This window comes from Amphiprion ocellaris, chromosome 4, assembly GCF_022539595.1.
Source record: "Amphiprion ocellaris isolate individual 3 ecotype Okinawa chromosome 4, ASM2253959v1, whole genome shotgun sequence".
NCBI lineage: Eukaryota > Metazoa > Chordata > Actinopteri > Pomacentridae > Amphiprion > Amphiprion ocellaris.
Window position 1 is genome coordinate 40,156,290 of NC_072769.1, and position 21,545 is coordinate 40,177,834.

Below are 21,545 nucleotides of genomic sequence, written 5' to 3' on the forward strand. Positions count from 1 at the left end.
GGAATATGACACTGCAACTGCATATGGCAAAGCGTTTCACAACCATGTCAGAGGAGCCAGAAGTCAGCATTTTTAGCAAAGTTGAACCACAAGTCTCTAATCAATTAAACTTGTGCTTTCTGTAATTCCCTGGCTGATAAAGCTTTTTCTCTGTTTTACGGGATTATCTCATGATCTGCCACTATTTCTGCCACCAGTGTTCGAATGCTTTGCAGGACCAATATTCAGGGGTAAGCCTCACATGAGAAGCTTCATGCACAACAATTTAGACATAGTCATAATGAAGTTTGACATATTTGCAACTGTAATTTGGATTAGTCCAAAGTGAATTACTTGCAAGTTTGACGAAACAGATTGTCAAAAATATGTTTTTGACATCAGTAGTTACAATTCCACATCAAACTCGTGAAATGTAAAAGCAGCTTGCCATGTTAACCCAACATCCTAACTCCCCACATCCCAGTCGGATCAGGATACAGCGGAAAGCCTGATCCACAGAGGCCCCACCCCACAACCCACGGGACCGAAAGGATCCGCTGCTAACACCTCAGTGCCAATCACCACAGGACACCTCCACACGTCCCATGTCAGTGTCCCAACAGGTCAAACTGTTTTGGCAGGACGTGAGTCACCTACACAGTAACAGGCAGGTGGTTTGAATGTTGTAGCTGATTAGGTCTGTCTATTGTAATTTTCATTTGGTTGGTCTTTGTGACTTTCTTATTTTCCTTGAGACTAACGTTTGGATTATACACTGATATCTCCAGACTGTGCCATATTTAATTTACTATTAAATAAACATGCCAACTTGAATCTCTTGAACCACTGTTCTGCTCTATAGTGATGAAAATAATATAAGATCATACTTGACTGGCATCAGGGGCAAAAAGGACATCCCAGCAATAAACTAAAACTCTCAACATATTGTTTTAAAATAAACAACCTTGGAATCCAGTTTCGGTTAACAGCTATATTTTTCATTTGATGTAAAAGTAAAGGTCATTTTGTTTTACTTTTTTAAAAACTAATTTTCTTTCTTCTTTATGCAAGGGGTACACAGATGCCCATCTTTTCGCTCTGTCCTCTCATCATTCTCAAGGTGGCCCTGCTCTTTTCATTTTTCCTGAATATGAATTCATCTTTTTCTCACACTACTATCTTCTCCTTTCCACCTCTTTTGGTCTCAGCAGCCGATTATGGCAGGCCCCAACACTTCATTAGCCAAGGAGTCCTGCAGGATACATTTACACTTAAAACAATAAAGCAGGCAAGAGACATATGGATTGGAAGAGGGGAAAAAAAACTACAAAGAAAGAAGAGGAGAGTCTGTAAGACAAAGAAGTTAGAAAACAGGAGGAGACAGATACTGCGTGGGAGAGACAAAGTGATGGTCTTGAGGAGGCCAAAATTTATAGGAGATGGAAAAAATGGAAATAAGAAGAGTGTTGAGAGCACAACAGATGTAAAAGGATGGGTGGGTCGAGCGAGTGGAACAGAGAAGAGAGTAGGGGTGAGAAAAGCTGTAAATTGGCTGGAAGACAGAATGGACAGCAATAAAAGTGGATAAACTACATGTGTCAAGACAAGTGAAGGCCAGGTGTATCTCTGTTGAAAGCAAAACAAGATGCTCACTCATTATTCAATGGGGCAGAAAGCAACTTATTGGGTTTAAGAGATGACCAGAATTTTAAAAGTCTGTTGAAACAGAGGATGTCTCCGTTTGACTGTCTTATGTATGTCTTGCCTGATACTCTTCTATTTAAAGTGATACAGACATGTACCTCACCTATGTAATAGTTCACTTCTCACTGGCCTTCATGCACATACTCTTTATCTTATACGTAATTTTACATTCCACGTCTAATTTTCCAGATTTTATTAAATCTTTTGCTTGTGTATACAGCACTGCTGAACCAAGGCTGCAGCCTTTCAATACTGGGCCTTAATGCATTCTGCATATAAACCGATGGAAAACTGATCTGCTACTGCTGTTTTACTTTAATTACATCACCTACTCAGACGAGGAGTTAGACTAAGCATTGTCATTCCTGTCAATGTTTCTTAACTTTACACGGTGACATTTGTTCCACCTGTCTACATAACCAGTAGTCAGGAGTTCCAGGTTCAACCTCTGCCAGGATTGGTTTAATATCAAGGTTTCCACACAGAGATGCACACAGATTATATATGCATAAAACAGCTGAAAGCACATTAAGAGCCTTGATGTGACTGACACTATTTCACAATGTTTCAAACAAACATCATCAAAGGTAATGGCTCTTTTATGAGGAGCTGTCAAAATCAACAAGTCTTGTTCCACATGCTATTTAATTCTGCATACAGTAATGGCAGGTCAGCTCTAACCTAATAATGTTGCATCGGTCACTATTAGGCAGTTGACACTTAGGCCAGGTGATGTGGAGCAACATTAGTTAGTATAGCTAGTTGTGTTGTTTCACCACAGTGTTCTTGTAGTAGCAGTGCAAGAGTGTTTATGATCATGCACGGGCTCTATGTCCGTAAATGTCCACACCTGGGAAGTGGCCAATCTCCATACTCACAGTCTCACAGAGTTTGTAAAACATGAGGGCCTAGGGATGTCTCACTGTCAACCCAGCATTAGACCTGGGGGACTTGCCTATAGTTGTTATAATTGGTGTTGTGTAAATGTGGTTGTTCTGCCCCCACACAAAATGCACACACACACCAAGCATGGATGATTCAGGAAAGGGGTTCACTTGGAGGTTTATCTGTAAAAGCTTCAATCTCACTGTTGTGTTTTCTTATTGCATGTTTGTAGAGCCGTTTGTTTTTTCAGTCAAATGTCCACACAGGATTTACCAGACTTCCCCATTTGTGACATGATGTTACAAACAAGGAGTGATCAGCTGAGTACCTTAATCAAACAGAGAATTAACCTTCAGCCAAAGTTGACTTTTTTCATATGTTGTGTGCTGTCATGTTAGCTTATCCCACTCCTCCTTCTGACACCATTTGGAGTCCTCATGAGTTAAGTCTGTGAGGGTTTTGTGCTCAGGTCTTCGGATGGAAATTCGGATTTGGCCAAGATGTGGCTATACGGTACGCTGGAGAGGCTTGCTTTGTCATCACACTCTCGCTACTCAAACTCATCTTGCACTGATGCCTGCTTATACTTTTTCACTTCTACACCTTATATATTAACTTAAAATGTTCATTTATTGAAATGAAACCTTTATTTTTGTGAAATCTGGTGTCAGTTTCTTGTCTATGTCATGGCATGTCAAGAATCACAAAGCTTACTCATGTTTACTGTCTAAAACACTGTACAAAGGTAAATATTTCTCAGAAGATGACACTTTCCTTTTTCTTTCTTACTGAGGCATTTAGTACTAAACAGATCTCTGCGGGCTTGTCTATACAAACCCAAATAACAGAATGAGAATCATTTATGGTAAATTATATCACAATGATTTATCATCTATATCACCACCACCCTTTTTGTTTAATTAAGCATATTGTGAGAATGTTGCACAGCTGAGCAGGCGAGGAGATGTGTGAACAATGAAGTGTAATGATCACGGCAGATTGTTGGAGCATTCATCAGTATTAACCAAAGGTAGATGATGCTCTGTAGTATCACCAAATTTACTTTAAATAATTACACACACCACTGCTCAAATCCCTCTTTAAAGCCTGCATAATAGCTAGGTTTTCACTCCCCAACTGCACACAGCACATGCTATATGTGTTGGGCTTTGATACAGCTGATGAATTCCAGGAATGAGTGACTTCCATGCCAACAGTTTCAGTATTTGACTTCTGTTATATGCTCTGGTTTTGGCAGAAGGACTCCCCTTTCCTTAAAAATGCCTCAGTATTTGTCTTCTGAATTTGATTTTCTGACTTTCAGGTGCAGAATGTAACACTGTGTTACATCTGACATTTGTCAAGTTGGAGCTTTCCCAGCAGCAACCACCATCGGACTTGGACTTGGCGTAATTTCCAGATAAGGAAATATTATGGACATATTATGGACTCAGCTTCAGCCAATTAGCTTGCTTATTTGTCTTCAATGTAAAAATGTGACACAGTTGTTGATGTCAAAAAAAGAGCCACTATACTTCAGAATGACCGCTGAAGAAAGAAGCTGCTGTTGTTGCAATACTGGCTGCCAAAAGATGTCAAAGTTGACCTAATGTTTCTTTAATAACTGTGTCCTATCTGACTAAACTAAATCCAGCAGCAGCTCTCACAATTAATGATATAATTACAGACCCAGGCAGCAAGCCAGGGTTACATTAAGGAAATTTGAGGAGAGTTATCCAAATTATCAAACAGAAATTTGCTTATAATATTAAGTTTGAAACACTTTTCTGTGATTGAGAACATCCCCCAGCACGCTACGCCACTGTTCTATCAAAATCACATGTAAAGCAAAGAGTGTCTGTATGCAGGTGTGTGTAAGCTTACCTGTGTTCACACATGCACCTGGAGATGACAGCAGTTACCAGTACCCCAGGTAATGAGCACCTGCACAGAAAGCAATAATTGGTGAGGTGACAGTGGAAACAGACTGCAGGCAGAGCTGAATGAATGATCCTTTGGTTTGGACATAAAGACTGGGGCAGACTGAGCATTCATCACAAAACAAGAAGTTTAAAGTTTGACTTCAGACTTTATGTTCACATGCTCCATAGTGATGTATGTTGCCTGCCTTCTTTACAGAAGGGAAGGGAGGAGGACTGCAGATATACAGTACAGAGGGAAGATGGATGGTTGACTGTCAGCCGTCTTCTGTTGGGGTTATCTGAGGAGGCAGCTGAAAAGGCCGGCCAGAGAAATGGCTTCAAGTTCTAAAACTCCCATCAGTCATGGTCCAACTTTCTCTTTACACAGCAGCCAAGATTTGCATAAAAATGTCTATTTCTCCACTTCATCAGTGATTATACTTCTTCTTACTAACTCATGTATCCCTAAAGGTTGACTTTAACATATCACAGCTGTCTGACTTTAGCTGCCATTTTGATCCTAATGCCTTCATGACATTGTTTTCTCTTTCTGTTTTAATTAGTGCTTTATAATAAATATCAATGCATTGAGGTCCTTGAAGCCCCCAGTCAAAAACACTCAATATTGCCTTTGCATTTTTGCCAGACATAGAGATTTCCTTATACCCTTCGTCTGAACAAACCTACATTCTGCTCTTCCAAAAATAAGACGCTGTTCAAATTCCTAAAATATAATAGGTAATTTAATGAAAAAATGTTTAACGCAGATACCATTAAATGTTGTATATGATTAGACTAATATAGCATGTTGAAAAAAAAAGGTTTACTGTGCTTTTTAGTGTTTCAAAAAGTGTACATCTAGAATTTATCTCTATAATATAGTTTTGGATAACACCTGTGTCGATGTTTCCGGCAGCAATTTCAAGCAGATCTAAACTGGACAACTAAGTAATAAGTAAATAATGTTTAATAAAATTACTGAAAGCTAAATAATACCAAAATCAAAGGATGGTAAATAAGCATTCAAATATTTTTATGAATTACACTTGGGATAAAAAAAAAACCCAAGTAATATTCGTATTACAGAAAACTATTTCCATTTTACACAGTATGCAATTTGACGGTAATTTTCCTAAAATAACACTTTTTTTTCAGATGAGTTATAATCAACTAATGACACTATGAGGAGAAATAGGCTATTCTTTTGAAGTGATGCTGTTTTAAAAAAGTACTTCATCCTTAGGGTCTGAGGGACCTCTGTTGGTGGTCCTTATATTTTAAACATGTTGGTAGGATCAGGGTTAATAATTCAGTGCTTATATATAAATCCAGTTTTGTTCTCTCTCTGAGGAAATGTGCACTGCTGCACTGATTATAATGTATTTAATGTTTATGCAGGCAGCAACAGCAGTTAATCTGGGACAACAGCGACAGGAATGCAAAAGTTGTTTAATTGAGCGTCTTTATTACTGTACTTTGGACCACTGCCAAAATGCCCACAGGTTGAACAGCAGCTGGCAAATTTTAAGGCACGATATGGACAGAAATAACAATTTGTCTTCCTTTCCTCAACTCTGTGGACCTGCTCATTATCAAATGGCAGAAAGCTACGGTTGCAAGTTCTCAAGGCTGTTCCCTTTCTATCTTGGTGTGAACATATTCAGCCTTCTGCACACAAAACCACCTCAACCACTAGAAAATGATTAAGGTTTAGTCAAATTCTCATGTCTTTATCCCTTTGTATGCATCTGGGCCAATGAGGACAATCCTTAAAATAGTGCTACAGATTCTATTCATGCTTCTTAGCAAATGCAGCACAGAAATACAAAACAGACACTTCTTTGGATGAAAGGAAATGAAGGCTGATATCAGATTGCAAGCAATTCTCTATGCTCACAAAGCCTTAGAGAGAAAGGTCATGTGAGGGTAACCTAAAATCTGGACTGCTGCTGATTCTCATCTGTTTCCTCCTGTGTTCTGAGCTGGTTCTAACATCCTGAAGAACTGTGTTCGTAAGTCAATCATGCTTAGCTCAGGTTAGAAGAGATGGAATCAGATTGAGGTTGACTCCCCCCTCACTGTGAAAATGTCAAAGCAGGCAGAATGACAGGTTAACAAACCCCTGCTCAATAAATGAGTGACTTGTGAGTCCATGTGACCTTTGTTTACAGGCCTTGTTTAACGGCTGCCTTCCTCACAACCACACCGGAACACTGCTGGTACATTTCACTCTATCAATCTAAATTTTACATGGCGACAAACACAGTTTCTGCCTCTGTGAACTGCCAGGTTGGAGATGCTTAGAAATGAATTAAAAAATAAAATCTAAATTTGGATGTGCCTGCTGGATTGACTTGTCTTGACTGAATCCAAATGAAAAATGTCGTTGCCAATACTTGCATAATCCTTTTCCAAACAACAGCTTAACACGTTTATTGGGTTATTGGGGAGCCTAGACATCTAATTTTCCATAAAGCAACCCTTCCTCAAACAGAAGAGTCATTTCAGTCATTCTGTCTGCTGTTTTTAATGGCTGACAGAGATTCAACATCACTCCATGTCATTTTGTGCAATGTTCCTTTTAAACTATTACTCAACAATGTAAGGTGCATTGAGGTTGGAAATCGACAACAATCTGCAACATAAGTTGAAATCAAGAAGAGATTTTAAAAATGGAACAGTTGATGAAACAACAGATAAAATAATAATAGAAAAAAGGCTTAAAGTAAGCTAAGTGCAGAAATGGAGTCTGAAATACAACTGAATTTCCAATCAGTGATATTTTATATACCAGATTCAACTATTTGAGCCAACAAGTCTAAAATCTAGAGACACTGTGCTGAAGAAGTCACTTTGCTCTTTCAAATCCTCATATTATCGTCATAGACAAAATGTTTCCGTTTCCTTTCACTATGTTGTGAGGTCAAAGATGTGCTTCAAATCATCAGTTAGATTCAACACATACTGTAAAGTATCCTCACTCATTTCACTGTGACAGCAGTATTTTGGCTGCACTAGTTATGATGGGTGCTAAGGAAAAAGTTAGCCAACTTAGCTTGACAGCCCCAAAGTCCACATAAGGAGGACGTCGTAGTGGGTTGATAGTTGGTTCAACATAATATTGAAGTTATCTAAATACTAAGTTATAAAGAGTCAAAACTACATGGTGCAATCAAAATGTTCTGAGACTGTTCATGTAGCACATGCAGCATGTGCAGGCAGTGACCATCACGAGTCAGAAGACCATGGCGAACCATCAACTGCATGGCCTCTATTATTTAGTGACCACTGGTAGGTGTACATTTGTGGTTTCTAAACTGACCTCAAACTGGAGCAGAAAAGGAAAACGTAACTTTAGACGAGAGGCGGGTCTGTGGCTACCATCGACAGCAGTTTTTACAGCGGAAGAGTCTCAGAGGATAAAGTGATTGTGCATCTGGTCAGATCCACATGGCTGGATTGCCAAAGCAAGGTTCCACTGTAGTGTCCTGAGATAACATCAATAGGCACAAACAACCTGAAATGTGGTGCAATGGCATGAGGTGTGCTGTGCCCACTCACAGAGCAGTGGCTTTGCAAGTGTTTTTCAGTCACAATAACACAATTGTTGTCCCCTAACTCCCCGTACTTACTAGATTTGGTTTCTTCCTCTTTGTCAAAGTAAAATTCAAGTTGAAAGGTCAATGTCTGGACAGATTCAGCGATCATGTTTATTGAAAGGATTTTCCAAGGAGCGTCACAGCGTCGCATGAGCACCTTATACCCCGCACAAGCAGACTACTTCCAAAGGAAAGGTGGACAATTTTCTTTAAAAGTTTGTTTTTGATTTTTATATGCACAGTCTTGGAAATGTATAATCACATCGTTTATATGTTCGCTCAAGTTGGAGGAATTGTTAGGAATCCTAGGGTAACACAATAAATTCTTCTTGAGAATTCTGCATATTCAGAAGTGAACTTTTCCATTCCTTTTATTTGATTTTTTTAAAACCAAACAACATAAACCATTACTGTTGGACTCTTCTTTTATGACTTCAGCATGACTTGGAGTGCTCCGGTATCAGTATGCCTTCTTATCACTCGTCTGTGTAATTTGTCCCATTAGGATTCTGTCCCTGTAATCCCGAATTCTCATCCCAGGTGGATGCTTCCTTTCCACTTTTCACACAGAAACAAGATAAGAAGTTTGGGAGCGCCTCATCTCTATTTTCAAACACTCTGCTGGCTCCTAAGTGCTCCGTGAACAATCAAGATTCTCTGCTGATAGCATCGCTCCTGCCCGGATTTATCTTGATTACCATCCAAAAGCTTGTTTTTCTAATGGGAGTTGGAATTAATTTCTATCTTCCTGTAGAGCGGGGGGAAGCAGTGCAGGTAGGTTGGCTACAAATGGAACAAAAAAAAGAAGAAGAAAGAAAAAAGTTGCTGAGACTGAGATGGGGGAAGATGGTGACAAGAAGAAAGAACCACAGAGGCCAAAAAGGAAGCAGAAAGCGATTGAGATGGGTGACGAGATTTGAAGGTACCAATCATGGAGGCATGCTGAGCAAGAGGCAATGTTTTAAATTGTCTTTTATTGTCCTGTTCCCTCCATTTTGCTTTCTGCCTTTGCTGAGGAATATTGTGTCTTGCTGCATGATTCTAACTGCAAATGCGTCACATAAAGACTCTTTGATCATATCTGACAGAGCAGCTTTCTCTCCACCTGTACTTCTGCCATCATCTCTCTCATGAGCTTCTCAATGCCTCTTACTTATCTCTATCTCATTAAACATCTTTTCCCTTCAGCTTTTATCACTTTTTCTTCACAACTGTCTGTCTCATTAATGTATTGTCTTTCCACCTGTCTTCGCTCCACCATTTTGTTTTCTTCCCTCGCTGCCTCTCGGTTCTGTCAGAAGAAGCTCTGTCTCTCTTTCTCACTTGAGCACTTTGGGTCAATTCAATTTGACTCAATCCTGTTTACTCGACTGAAGTTAATGTTTGATCAAAGGTACCGCTAAAACATCCAATTGATTATAAAGAAGGAAATAATGAACTGGTTCTTTTTGGGTATCGCCTCAACCATGCATGACTCTGCCTTTGTGTGTGCCTGCATGTGTTAAATCCTTCTTTAATCAGTGACTCAGTGTTCCTCTGTGTGCTGAATTTATTTAAATTCAGGTGTGCTGTACTGACACTGCAGGAAAGGAACACGTTAAGAAAACACAGTACAAGATTACGTGCTCAAATTTAGAAAGACATTAGCGCTGGAATTTAAGCTAAAATGAACATGGAATTCTTTGTCGTTTCAGCGTCTCATCACATCAACTCAGTCTTTCCCTTCTCTGTTTTCCTATTTAAATATTGTCTCCCCACCTTCCTTTGTCTTCATCTGCTTCTATGCTCCGTTTGATCTCATTTTGATTCCCTTTGAAAAGCATTAAGTCAATTTGTATTTGAAGCATAAATAGAGCAAAATATGCAGTATCAAGTACACGAGGAAACATCTTTGTTCTTTTCCTCTCTCAATCTGTGCCTAAATCTTCTTCGTCTTCATTTGCCTCCACCTTCAGACTCTCTCACAGTCTTATTTTTACATCTCTTAATTGAATGAGGAGGTCACTTAAAGAGTAGAATCCAGCTTCACTGAATCTGCCTCCAGGGTTACATTCGAGGTTAACAGTCTCTTTTTAAGGCCAGTTATTCAACAACTTGATATTTGGACTGTAGCGTCAGACAAGAACATTGATAGTGAATGATTTTAAGACCCCAAAACTTGTTTAAAAGACACTGTTTAAATATTCAAAATATTTATTTTTTCTTCCAATATGCGTGAAAGGCAGTACAGTTGTGCTGCACAAAGTATTATTCAGTCCTAGTTAGGGTTAGATCATGAAAACATTTGTTTGCAGATCTTGGATTGAGTGCAGGATTGTAATTACAAACCATACTGAGCTTTGAAGGAACGTTTGAGAAAGGCCATAGCTTCAACAAATTGTGGTTTACAAATAATAATAATAATAATAATAATAATAATAATAATAATAATAATAATAATAATAATAATAATAATAAAAATTCCATTAATTACACTAGTTTGTTTGAAGAAATATCACAGGATTCAATATCAATTTCAAATATTAAGGATGAATAGATATTTGATAAATTATGATTTCTTTAGTTTTTTTATACTGCAGGTGTAACAAGTATAAAGAGAGTTTGGTTTCTTCTCGTCTTTTTCTCAGCAGGAAAATGAAAAAGCTACAGTCTATGGGGGCATCCAGAATAAAGATAAGCAATGCAGCTTTTACTAGATGTTGAAAAGCAGCCTTGTCTTGCAAACATAATGTTCTTACATTTTGAAAGAAGCATGTTTTCTAATCTGAAGGTAAGACCGAGACACAGTTGTAAAAGTTTCCGGTTTAAAAGTGGAGCAAACTCTCCGTAAAGAGGCAGGATGGCAGCAAAAGTCAGCAATAGGACTTTCAGGCAGGAGTAAAGGGTTTCCATCCCATGTGGGACTATTATTCTTAGATTTACTTTGCTTACAACTCAACTGCTGTTGGGTATGTCTTTAGGTTTAGGATTAGAATTTATTTTCAGGTTAAAATACTTTCATAACATTTTCAAAGCTTTTCCTCTATTTTCATCCTCCAGAACAAACCAATGCCAATCACCCCAACTGGCCTTTTCGGTGTTTTCTCTCTTTTTAGTTTACTTTTTGTCTCCTTACTCATTACTTTCACAAACCTTGGCAAAGAGGATGCTCCTGTTATGCCTCTATACCCTAATGGTATGCATGCTGATTCACACCTGTCATTGCAGCTGAGCTAAATTACCATTTCTCTGGGTCTTAAACAGAGAGATTGAATTCCACTGCTCAATGGGAGCATTGTACACCATAACTGATGCAGCATCTGTTTTGCTCAAATTGATTAGAACAATTGGAGAGCCATTCAGAGGCAGGCCAGAGGTTAGTGACAGCCACCACGTCTCACCAGGCTAAGAAAAAAACACATATACTGCACAAAAGCTTGGTTGCTTAGTCATTAAACTCAGAGGATCTCATCAACAATGTAATCCCAATAACATTTACTTGTGTAAACAGTAAGACCCAGTGTGAAGAAGAGGCTTCATAAATCATATGTGAATGGAAGATCCATATATTTGAGGTCATTGCTGCCTGGAAACAGAGATTATTCAATGTGTTTAACCACCTACGACAGTGAAGAACCAATGGTATGTTGTTTGGGGGGTTTTTTGCTGCTCAGTATATACTTGCAATACAGTATCTTGTATTTATATAATGCGGTTTTCAGTTACATGTATAGGACTACTAATGAACAACCAACGCATGTTCCAGTGGAATGAAATCATAAGATCCTAATATTTCAATGGCTTTATGTACCGAAATATAAGAAAATGCAATCTTAAAACTCCAAAGGTAGCATGAAACATATTAAAAAATAAAAAACACAGACATGGAATTTACCCAATTAAACAGTGGAGTGCAGACCATACTTTGTCAGCTGAGTAAACAAATAATTTTTTTCTTATTAGACAACAAATGGTCCAACACAATTGTTCCACCTTCCTTTTTTTTTTTTTTTTTGCTGTTCATTATCTTCCATGTATAAACGGAGATGTATGTTGTGTGTTTTGGAGTAGTTGGAGTTCACTGCTTCTCTTAAGGGCATCTCAGTGGTTCCCAGATGCCCAACCAGATTGTCCCTGTTACCAGATACAATTCCACATCTTAACTCCACCACCCAAAACCTTACAGGAGGGTGGTTTGCTCAGGACAGCAGCAATATGTATTCCCCTGTAGGAACAGATGTCTTTGGCGCTTTGGGTGAATTGGCCCACAATGCACTGTGTAATGGCAGCCATTTTCAGACAGAAACTCTATTTAAAAAAAAAAAAAAAAAAAGACAAGCTGGCTGCAGTGAAACGCGAACTGACTCTTTAACCTGCCACCATCTGTCACTGCCTGGATCAGCAGAACAAGCGACACCTTGGCCTCATAAACACGTTGATTATGCTCAGTGTAATTAATGATAGCAAAGCTTTGGAGATGGCCAAAAAATGGCCAGTGACAGTGTGCCAGGTAAGTCACAGAGTCTGAGAAGTAACAAAGAGTCCACAAAACTGAGCGACGGTTGCATAGAGTTGACATGGATAAGTCGTTCTGCAGAGTGAATCGCAGCTATTTTACAAAAGCTCTGGCCCTATCTCTCAGACCGGCTTTCTTGGAATGTGGTAGTCATTGTACTCGCTCACAGACATGGTTTATCCTGCAGGTGCCAAAAATCCATACAAAGTTGGGTTGATTTTTGTTTCTGTACCACATATTCCAAGGTTTATCTGCTAGACCTTTACTATACACTTACTCTTTTTTGCCTCATTGTCAATCTCTAAACTTTTACTTTCCAGCGCTGTTAATTCCAACCCAATGATCCAATTCTCATTCATTGATATTTGATTTTAGATATGTCTGCATTAATTGTACGCAAATCTACTCCCTTGAAAGTTAATGTTCTCTCTCAATGTGTTTTCTGAGTTAAAATGAAATGGAATGTTTTTTACAAGTTACCTAATGTGACAATTTGAGCAGTTTGGATCATGCAGACAATGAAATCTCAGGAGTGTGCATCTACTAATAAACAGCCAAACCAACAGATCTACAACAACTCTGTCCAGTTGTCAGAGTTTGGTGATATCCTAACTTCAAACTCGGAAGCAAATGTTGTGGCTGTTTATGTCTGGATTGTTTTGGCAAACATGTCAGAAAACAATACAAAATATAAAACCTAATATTTCCTTGTTTGCCTGGAAAGATGCAGTGAAAGAAAGTCCTTGACAACTCATGCTTAAGATGTTATGACCACACCCAAAGAATGCAGTTCTGTTGCTGTTCTATTTATTTATCTTTTAATGAAGCTTTTATGTAAGTTCAACAAGAACGATTTGTTCACTCATGTTCTATTCCTATTGTTGAATATCGAACGTTCTCGGCTGGCTTTCATCCAACAAAACTGATTGAGAAAGAGGTGATTTTTAAAAAATACTCTGTTAACCGACAAATAAACAAACATGACTGACAGCATTACTGGCAGGGCTGGAACCAAAAATAGAGCTAAAATACCAACTTAACCCATATCATTTGAAGAAAAGTAGGAAAACCAGCAAGCAATAAGTAGCTGACAAATTTGATTTGAGGATGATACAAACTGTGTGGAATAATAATTCAGCAGGACTGCTGGATGTTTACCAGGCTGTGTGTAAAATGATGACACAAATCAGCCCACGCCTTGCGAGTAGAGTACCCACGGGTTAATGACGCCCTTGTGTCGACTGGATCAGTAATTTGCCTGGAAACCACAAACTGAGCGTGTGATTGAGTGAGGATGAGAGCAGGGTGCACGGGCAACATACAAGGACCAGTTTGTACAGATGCTGATAGGGTCTGTTTGATGTAATGGGAACCAGTGACCCGATGAAACCATCACTGATGGGTGGATCAATACGCACCGAGACAATTGAAATTGGTGTGTCTGTAATATCTTATGTGTCCACTTTAACCTCTCCACCTCCATTCTATATGCCATCCATTCATACTTCTTTTATCCTTCTAATTGACTTTTTTTCACTCTTTCTTCCACTTCTCCCTGTGCTTAATGCATGGGAGAACTACTTCTATCTCTTCAGACCTTTTGTCCATCTTTTCCTTTTGTCCCCTCTATATCTCCCCCTCCCTTTCTTCTTCCACTCACCCGTTTGTTTTCACACTTCAATGAGCCTCCACCTCTCGATCCATACCTCCCTCCCACCCTCTTCTCCCCCATCCTCTCTCCAGTCGTGACTGAACCCATCGCCACACCTCCACCCACCTCCCTTCATTTTTCTTCCACTCCTTTACCTTCTGTCCAGAACACGACTGGCACGACTCCAACCAGAGGGAGACCTCAAACCATATGCTACAAGAGGGAGGAGGTGTGGGAAGCGGTGTGGTAAGCAAAACATGGGAATCAGAAGAAGGCAGGGTGATGAAGGGGGAAATAGGGTTCCTTGAACAGCAGATAAAGAACCAAAGGGTGAGGAAGAGAATGGAGAGGCACATACTGGTATTGACTGATGGAACACAGTAGCATGGAGGGAAAAAAGTAGGGAGAGAGAAAGAGAAAGACGGATGTCTGACTCCACTTTTAATATCTGTACTTCATTTGCCAGTTTAGGATCAGCAACTTATCTTTGCTGCCGCGGTATCCTGGAAAAGTCAAGAGACAGTGGGTACAGGTAAGAAATAAGGTTCTCTCACACACACACACACACACACACACACACACACACACACACACACACACACACACACACACACACACACACACACACACACACACACACACACACACACACACACACATACTGTACGTGAACGCACTGAAAATTTAGACTTCAGTCAAGTAAGATTTTGCATTAAAGGCAAAGGTTCCCCCAGTCTGACTTTAATTTTCTCAGCTATTCTCAGTCTTAGTATGCTATCCTTATCCAAAAAAGTTTTTTCCCTTTTTCTTAGAGGTTTGAGAGTTCAGCTCAGACACGTTCATTTATGTAAGTAAAATAAAAAGACTTAAACACCGCAGAATTTCTGATCCTGATGCTAAAAATCAGTAGAGGGAAAACATGATATGTTCAGGACTTTGAGTATACGTACTACTATGATACAGCTTTCACTAAAGGTGCATGAAATTATTCTATCTTGTAACATACTATACTATACCTTACTATACCTTACTATACTATACTATACTGTGTTTCCTCTACATTCATTCAACAGCGGCGGGCCGCCATTCCTAAATCCTAGCTGCCACTCCTTCCAATTTCTTTCTCTTTTTTTCGTTATTGTCGCAAATACCCCACCGCTGCATGTCTCCACCTTCACAGTAGAGTTCTGTACTGTGTCGGGTACTTGTGAGTACTAAGGTAAACTACACATAATATCTTGATCAGTATCTACTCTTTGATACGTCGGGTTAATACGACGATGTCGCAAGAGCGCGGCCTTGAAAGTGACATCAAGTCAAGCAACGACGAGGCAACAGGTCAGAGAGTCAGAGGAGTGACGTCTTGGAAAACAGGGCAGCGACTTGCCAGAGAAAAGTTATGAGCTGAAGATAACTCGTAACATATTTTACAAGTTAAATAGACATTCACAAAATATTGATGTCCAGCTAACATTATGTAACATATCGGTAGCTTCAGTTAATTGGACCCGGTGCCAATTCAGTGTCGCTAACATGAGTAAACTATTGATAGCATGAAGCTAATATCTACACTCCGTGATGTAACTGCTGACTGCATTTTCAGATGAGCTTGTTCAAATATTATTTATTTATTTATTTTTACATTCAGCCATTTTCAACAGGCCATTCAATAAATAGATTGTACGAGTAAAATCTGCAGTCAAGTTTCATTTGTTTATGAGTCGCGGCTCCCCAGACAGCCTGCCACCACTGCTGAAAAAAATCCTAGAGGAAACACTGCTATACCATACCATACTATACTATACTGTCAGAGTTACACTATACAGACATTTTTATTAGAAAATAGCAGTTCAGTTTGATTAAGCACAGCACTAGATCACTAATTTCATTGCTATTCATGACAAAATCTGGAATTACTTAGGACAAACCAGTTCATTTAAGTGTTTTTTTGAGGCCTAATAACCTATGAAATACGAACATGGACTCTCATTTACATAATGCAACACCTAGCCCCATGACTATAACTCTTTATCATAACTGACCCTAGAACCTTTAAATCCCACGTGAAGTCACAGGATTATGTTGACCTTAAGCTGGATTAGTTTTGCTGTTTTCCCCTCTTTATTCCAGATTTCTGTTTACTGCATCTTTAGCCGTAAAAATGTGACTTTATGAGAAGCAGTTTTTTGCCATTGCTTAACCTCACTGTGAACATAATCCCAATTTATCAACATAGAGCTATCCTTCTTGAGATTGTGCCAACAGTCCCTTTGTCATGCTCTTTCTATCCGTTATTAAAAAAGCTGAGAATGTGAGTCATATATAAGTTAAAACATCCAGTCATTCAGTGTTTGGTGTAGGTGGGAGAGCGAAGTTAAGGGCAAGACAACTTGCTTAAGATTCTCACCCTCTCATATTCAGATGATGGAGAAAAGTAGCATTTTATTCATCTAAGTGAAAAAGAAAAATGTCAAGAGCAGAGTAGATTGTGGAGATACAGAACCCCTTCAAGATACTTTAAGATGTCAAGAGACCATTCATCCAGCAACAGCATCACCTGACACAGCTACACTGGTGTTGCCTCATATAAAATAATAATAATAAAAAAAACTGTTCACATTCGTTTCTGTGACAAATAAAATCTAGAGTTCATCTGTTTAAAATTCTTTATCAGAAGTCAAAACACACAGAAAGCAGGTTTTCACTGAGACAAATCACAACCATAGAAACTGAAACAGTAATTCTTCAGCCCCTTTTATGATAAAGTTACATCTGTTTTTTGTATTTTATTCTCAATATCTGTGTCTTTCATCTGTTGTCTAACTTTTCTTCTGTTTCTCCTCGGAGTTAGTAGTCAAAGTTTAATTACTTATATAAGTCAGTCCAATCAATGTTCCCTCACTGTGGAGAAACACAGCTAGTCTTTCATCTCTCTTTGTCAATAGTTCTGCTGAGCTGCCAATGGTTCAGCACAAGTCATAACAACATCAGTGTTTAAACACACACATATACATGAAGAGTGTTACTGCATGTATTCACAATCTAAGAAACAAGATTCCTGAGGCAGTAATTGCACAAGCACATGCATAAACGTGCACATTCTGGCTGCGAACCCCAGCATGCAGCTTAACCACATGCAGTGGCTTTGTTGCCTGGTAACAAAACTTACTTTTACTAAAACACATTTCTTTGAACAAACTGATGAGAAGATATGGAGTTGGCAAAGAAAAGATAGCGAGGGAGCGACAAGGATGTAAGAGAAAAATATCAGAAAATAAGACAGCAAATGAGCAGAAAGCAAAAGATGGACTCAAATATGAAAATAATCTTGACGGAGCATTCAGAAGTTTTTTTTTTTTTTAAAAACTCATTAAGGTGACAGAGAAACAGACTGAGGGGAGGAAAAAGGATGTGCAGTGACTGGTGATGAAGAGAGTATTTGTTAGCTCCTGATCTATTCTCGTCAAGCACGCACCAGACACAAACAACTATACTACTTTCAGGTTGTCCAGTGCAAGCTGAGATACATAAGCGTGGTCTAATTCCAAAACAAGTATGCATGCAGTTGATGTACAACTATATAAAAGATGTTTTAGCGGTATTATCAGTTAAAATGTACTTAAAAATTTTATTGCAGGATAAATTTGATATCAATTGATCTGTATTCATCCTCAACAAGTGCAAGAACAAACTAACACAATCATAACCTCCTGCTAATATAGATTAGTTAGTTGAATTTGCCCAAATATACTTTTAAGTATGCAGCAATGGAACACATAAATTGTCTAATCTGATTCACAGCGGTGGTGTTGCCGATGTACCAAAACATGCCAGATAATATTTACCCACCCATGAACACATGTACGAATACAAATAACCACACAGAGATGCATGCATATACACAAATAAAGATTAGGACTATCCAGAGGATTAAAAACCGCAATCTGCACACCAGCATTTAAAGGATCTCAGTCATTATTTGGCTGCACAAACTTTCAAGCCCCTGGGAGGCATTATTTGTTTTAATCCTGACCTTTACAAATATTAACCAGGTGCTTCATTTCCATACATTCCATGTATCCACTCTTAAAAAGTTATTCTCCAGAGCCAATCTGGGAGCCTGAGGAGCTGGCACCACAACCCACAAGTCATTTCCCCTCATGACCCTGTTACTCTCGGGGCGAGAGCTCTTTGATTGGGTCAGCGCTTCCAGTTTCACTAATTGGCTATTTGGCACGACAGATGACTTTTAATTTATTTGGACGGGTGGTAATTGGAAGTCTTTGGGAAGCAACAGCTCACAAACTCAACAAGGAATACCAGAGGGAAAAGAACAATGAGTGAGAATAATAATTATGGGGATGGTGTTACTCTAAAGGGCACCGATTTGATTACACAGAGCGGCTTGAGGATGTGTATGGGGAAGAATGGAGGGGTAACTAACTTCTTTAAGAGTTGTGTTTAAAGCACTGATGAGCAAAGCCTTTAATCTGTTGGGGTTTCAATGGTGCAAACTTAAACTTAGTTTCTGGGAAAATATCTATGTGTGTAATATAGGTTCAGGCATGTGGGTTCTGTAAAGCGTCTTGAGACAATTTGACCTGTAATTGGCGCTATATAAATAAAATTGAATTTAACTGAAATTAATATAATTGCATATATATTTATGTCTATTGGAAATTTTATTATCCAAGAAACAATACACTATGTTCTGTTTTGACCGACAGCAAAACTTCCACTTAGCCACAATCCAGTTTGTTTGATTTTCACAAAAATGGCTGTTAAACTGTAAAATGCTGGTGTTTTTCTGAAACTATTTCTAGGATGGGATTTATTAATGCAGTACAGTAACCAAGAAAACAACTGAACTTTTGCGTTTAGTGTATAGCTGCATTTTAAACCACAATATATTCCCTAAGTAGTTTTTCTGCCTTATAAAAAGTAGTAGTTTTGTAGTATAAAAAAAGAAAATAGCAACTAAAATGATTGAAAACCTGGACTAAAAATGACAGAACCCTCCCCAAAAAGAAAAAGTGCCCAAAAAAAGCAAAAACCAAAACCATCCAAATCTGATTCTGCAGTAACCTTTAGGGTTTCACACCACACGCCTTCAGTGGTTGGTATTTCTGTGTAATTGTTCGATAATGATGCAAGAAATTGAATCAAACTCTCTGTTTCTCTTTCTCTTGTTGCACATCTATTATAAAACAATCTTCTAAAATAAATTTAAGTCATTGATGAAATGAAGCGGACAGTCTTAACCACGGGATGCACAGGAAACAGACTGCCATGGCTAAATTATCTCTTTAAATTTAATATCAGCACCAGCATCATCCTTTGACTTAGATGGCATTTACATTGTGTTCATTAAGCAGAAACTGGTATCTAATGCAGAGCAGCTGACAATGAGGACAACCTCAGAATCTGCTTGAATTATGTAACATTATGAGGAATTAGGAGTGAGAGTTGCAGCGGTCACAAACAAGACACCCTACAGGAGATAAAAGCACTGTTTATCATTATGGAGGTGTGCTAAGAAGACAAGGGAAGACCTGTATAAGTATTAGAAGTGGCTGTAAGGAAGAGAAAAATGCAACCATGCAACTTCAGGTTTATTTAAAATCTGAAGCCCTTGGCTTTTCATCTGGTTGGTTTGGCCATGTAAGAAAATAGGTATCTGAATTTAAATCAGTTGATTTTAGCCTATTTATAAGACCACAGCAGGCACAAACAAAGATGTGCTTTAAAGCCAGGTGTGAAGAGGCCAGCATCAACATCACCATCGCAACTGGGAAATTGTGAAATGCTCTCTTCAGAGCTGAGGGTAAGCTGCTGTCTAAAGGGAAGTATCTCAGGGCCTTGTTCACAAATTTAGGTAAAACGAATAAGGTAGTCAAAAGATGGACTGGTGCAGTAGACTACTGTGTTATTAAGAGACTTGAGCCTGAACGAGATGCTGTCAGTCAAATGACAGTTGCATATGGTCATGAGCTTTGCTTAGTGTTTCGCAGAATAAGATCACAGATATGAGCAGCCGAGGTAAATTTATTCTTTGGATGGTGGGGATCACTCTTTGGAAGAGGGTAAGAACATCCCATATGTGGAGCTACAGCAACCCTTGGATTGAAAGAAGTCAGCTGAGGTGGTTTACAAACCTGATTAGGAATTCTCTTGGATGTCTGCCTCTGGAGGCTTTCTTGGAGAGACTACAAATCCCATCTGGACTGGGAACACCTCTGCCACTGTTACCTAGACCTTATTAAGCATTACAAATTCCATGTATAAATGCAGAGAACTTTGTGTCCTTTTGGTACAGAATACAATGACACCAAAATCATAGACAAATCCAAATACAGCTGATGAGTAGTAACTAATGTTTGGCAAAGTTTATATGGAAATGATGCAGCTAAAATTAGACCTTTGTCTTGTTTTACTCCAACCTCTAACTAATGTGAACATTTACACAGGGAGAGTGCAGTTGCTGCAATATGGACATTGAAACATTAATCAGTGACCAGATATACTAAAAAATGAGCAGTCACAGCAAATGTTTAATCTGAAAACCAGTGTAAACAAACCAACTACAAAAATGCAACTAAGGAAATATTTTCTTTGTTTTTAGTAGAGAAATTGATGACAAAAGTAAAAGAGTGAAAATCTTAAAAGAAACAGCTAGAGGACAAACAGAAAGCTGGTCGACAGTAAATGCAAATACAGACATGTATTCCTCTGTAACGATATGCAAATGTATGCGCATGGACAAACACACACAAGCATACACACACCTACACATACACACTGTGAAAGATTGGCTTTTTACACACTATGTTGCAATCCTCTTTCAGGGACTAATTACACGTATACATCCATATTCCTCTCCTAGTGGCGGGAGGATGTTTGGTTTTTTTCTGACTGTGAAAGGAGGAAAAAACATGAAAGGCAGAGAGAATGTAAAAGGTAAGAGAGAGAAAGGCCAGATCGAAATGGTATGAAAGACAGAAACAAAGATTAAAAGGAAGATAAATGATGATGCGATGGGGTTAAGAAAGAAAGAGGGCGAGGATAGGAGTGTCAAAAGGGAGGAAGTCATACACACAATGAAGTGGAATGAAGTGTGTTCGTGTGTCACCCTGACACACAAAGGAGACTAGAAAGTAATCAGGCATATGGCAGGTGTTGCACAAGGGGAATAATAATAGACTCACACACACAAAATAAACCTACACACACACATATTTTACTGCTACATGATGAAACACAATGAGACAGACTGATACGAAAGCAGCACTGTAACGCAGGGAACACACACA

At 38.8% G+C, this 21,545-nt stretch overlaps 1 protein-coding gene across 3 annotated transcripts in view; it reads right to left on the bottom strand.

Annotated features, from left to right (window-relative positions):
• Positions 1-21,545, bottom strand: part of elfn2a (extracellular leucine-rich repeat and fibronectin type III domain containing 2a) — a 290,230-nt gene that overhangs the window by 138,144 nt on the left and 130,541 nt on the right. For all 3 annotated transcript variants that reach the window (XM_055010276.1, XM_055010277.1, XM_055010278.1), the window contains one exon: positions 4,453-4,512. The gene's annotated coding sequence lies outside the window, so the exon portion shown is untranslated. The remainder of the gene's footprint in view (positions 1-4,452; positions 4,513-21,545) is intronic.